The sequence below is a fragment of the Callorhinus ursinus genome, unplaced genomic scaffold, assembly GCF_003265705.2.
Source record: "Callorhinus ursinus isolate GAN/ISIS: 27379988/994484 unplaced genomic scaffold, GSC_fseal_2.0 scaffold18, whole genome shotgun sequence".
Classification (NCBI taxonomy): Eukaryota; Metazoa; Chordata; class Mammalia; order Carnivora; family Otariidae; genus Callorhinus; species Callorhinus ursinus.
The window spans coordinates 7341347-7344844 of NW_027397080.1; the positions used below are offsets into that span (position 1 = coordinate 7341347).

General features: G+C 53.0%; 1 pseudogene; it reads left to right on the plus strand.

Moving 5' to 3' along the window:
- Positions 1-374: 374 nt before the first annotated feature.
- The window catches only part of LOC112811880 (elongation factor 1-beta-like), a 14554-nt pseudogene continuing 11430 nt past the window's right edge, over positions 375-3498 (plus strand).

Sequence of the window (3498 nt, forward strand, 5' to 3'; positions counted from 1 at the left end):
TATTCCTGGGGTGAATTCTTGGCTCCCTTGTGCCCCCAAGTCACAGCCTTCCTCCAAGGTATGCCAGAGTTCCCACCAGTTTCCATGGCCAGTGCCCTGAGTTCTTGTTAGAACAGAAGCATCCCCAAATCTCAGCCGGTAAGTATAGACTCACCCGGATCCTTTCTTTGTTTGGATCTTGTAGGCCCCGTCCCAAGGGAGATGGGGTCCTATACTGGATCCTCTGAGGCAGACACCAAGAGACCCAACACCACTGATCGAGTCTTGGGAACTGTCCTAGCCCCTTTGAGAGGGACATGTGGACAGTGATGTCTTCAGCTGCATCCAGCCAGAGTTCACAGCCCCCTTGGCTATGAAAAGCTTCCATAGGGATGATGAAGCCACAGAGGACCATGTTGGAGGCATCAGAAAAGAAGTCTGAGATGAGAGTTGTGGTCACTGAGGAAAGGGGAGGATGGTGGGCACGAGGACAAGCAGGCTTGGGGTTGGTTACCCCCATCCAGCGCTTCATTCACTCAACAAGGATTTATTGAGCAAGTACTACTGTATGTCAAGTTCTGTGTTTGGCAGGGGGGTACCTACACAGATAAGACACAGCTCCAAAGAAAAGAAGGAAATAATGTGATATGAGGGCTGTGGGAACGGAAGGAAAGGGTGTGAGAAGACCCAGCCCACTGAGGTCAGGGAAGGCTTTCCAAGGAGGAGGATGTCTGAGCTGAGTCTTACAGAATGAGTAGAATCAAGTGGGAGAGGCATGCACAGAGAAGACATGAAGGTATTCATTCCTTTATTCCCTGGCTGTCTCTGTGAGGCACTATTTTAGGGCTAGAGCTGCAACTGAGAACAAAAGCACCTCAAGTCCCCATCTGTATCCAGCGTACATTCTAGAGGAAGGGTAACCAGGCTGTGTTGTAGGGGACTGCATGTTTTTCAGCACAGTTAGAACCAAAGGTCTGAAAGGGTTCAAAACAAGAGAAAAGGGTGAGAAGATGTGCAGGGCTGAAGTCCTAAAGGCCTTCTCTTCCAGGACAGGGAGTTTGGAGCTTTCCTTAAACACAGGAGAAAGGCCACTGAACAACTTCACACAGCTACGGTCTGCATTTTAATTAGGCAGTAGTTAGGTTGGAGGTAGAGTAAGACTCAACACTGAGAGACTGTAGTTAAGAGACTGCTGGAATATTCTAAATGAGAAGAGGAGCTACAGTGGGGATAGAAAGAAGCAGATAAAACTGAGGAATCTGTAAGAGGTAGGGTCAATAGAATTGGATGATCTGTTGGAGGGAAAAAGAAAGGGTTCTCATGTGGGCACCTGGAGGGGTGCTGGAACTGAGCGGAATGCAGGAGGGAGTGGAGATTCATGGGGAAAATGATCACCTTTCTGAGCCGCTGAGTGTCACCAAGGGGCCATGCTAGTCTGTGTCTACAGGTCTGAAGATTGAGAGATTAACCTGAGCTGCTGAGTCATCAGAACACTGGTGGGGACTGAGGTCACAGGACGGGGTGGGGGCAATGATCGTGCTTATGGAGAGTGGTTATCATGCAGAGAGAGAGCTGAGGACAGGATCGCCAGCACTGAAGGACCACCAACATTGGAGAGGTAGGAAGGGCTGAGGCGGACGAGCCTGGGAAGGACCAGTCGGAAAGACAAGAGGAGATCCAAGAACACTGGACATGAGGAGAAGAGGATTTCAATAAAAGAGAAGGTGGTCAGGTGTCAGATGGCTCAGAGAGGTCCCAGAGAGGCGGAAAATGGCCATTAGATTCAGATAAAGCAAAACGGAGGTCTTAATGGGATTGGTTTCCACGGGAGTGAAGACAAGTGTGGTGGGAGAGCATCTGTGGAGGTGAGGAAGTGGAGACAGGGTCCACCACCCTTCCAAGAACCTGGCTCTGAACAGAAGAGAAAAAAGGCAATGAGGGAGGACAAATACTCATTGGGTTGAGGGAGGGAGGTTTTATTTTTAGATGAAAAATGTTCCGTTTGTTCATCATCTGAGAAGAAACATCCAGGAGAGAGGGAGAGGAAGTGTGAGACAGGGAGGAGGTGGCTGGCAGAGCAAGGTGGATGGGGGGGCTGCGAGGCCAGGCGAGGGCACGGTGTCAGGACTGGCCAGGATAGCGGAGCAGGAAGGACAGCTCTGCCTCCTAGATGGGAAGAAGGAGGGTGGGCATGGGAGTAGCCCTGGATAGTTTCTGGTTGGGAAGTTGGAGGGAGAGACACATGGAAGGAGGTCTTCACCCACAACATGGAGAGTGAGGGTCCCAGTGGCCTAACTCTGGACATGGCAGAAGCCCTAGAATGCCTCATCTCATGGGCTGGACATTGTGGTGGCACCAAAGTGGTGTCTCCGGGAGGAGTCAGACGGGGTCCAGAGGCCTCTGTGAAGTGAAGGACAGCGGGGCGAGGGATCCAGGGTAGGCAGGGCACTCTGAGTGCTTTGGGCTTCCTAGACTGCAGCTTCTAATCGCTCCTCTGACCTTCTCTCCCTTTTGCCTCTGAAGCCTCCTGAAGCCCAACATCTGGCAGGAAGCTCCGATCGCCCCGGCCACCAGGAAGGATGTGGCCCAGGCTTGGCACCGAAACCAAAGAAGCCATCTCCAGAGGGAAGTGGCCTGTGCCACGTCGGTGTGCCCAGGCTGTCGTCAGCCTGAATGGCAATAGAGAATTTTGATTGCTAGGAGGAGAGGAGGGAAGGAGAGGGGGAGGGAGGGAGAGAAGAGGAGAGAAAGGGAGAGAGGAAAGAAAGCAACATTCATCTCATTCATACTTAGTGTGTGCAGCACCAAGCCAGGTGCTTTGGGAATATTCACTTATTTAATTCACCAACCAACCGAATGAGGTGGTGTTATCCCTGCTGCAGGGGTGAGAAACCGAGGCTCTGGGTGGTTACTCAGGGGTCTGCATTGAGAGGATGATGAGCGAGCGGGGCTTGCGGTCCAGGTCCTTCTTCCCTCTGTGGCGGGCACCCCTCCCCCCGCACACTCTGCTTCCCCGGTGATTCTGCCTCTGCCACTGCTCAGACCCACGAGGATCTGCACCACGTGGCAGCCACACCGCGGGCCTGCATCCCGCTCACCTGGACGAGGCATCCTGCCCGCTGTGGCCTGGAAGGGAACAGCACTGCGACCACACACTGCTAAACACACAAGTTAAACATTTTTTTCAGATAGCACTTGACATGGAGCCATAGTCATGGGTGAGTTCCATCCATCCCTGGCTGTTAGCCCCACCAGCTCCACCTGGGAGATGCCATTTCGCTCTGTAAGTCTGAGCTTCCTACTCTGTAAAGCTGGAATCCCTACATCATAGGGTCACTGGAAGGGTCAGACACAACTGGGGGCATGCTGGTAAGTGTTTAGAGGTTGGCTCTCCAAAAAAAAATGAGAAGGAGAAGGAGGAGGAGAAGGGGGAGGAAGAGGGGGAGGAAGAGGGGGAGGAGGGAGAGGGGGAGGAGGGAGAGGGGGAGGAGGGAGAGGGGGAGGGAGGGGGCGGAGGAG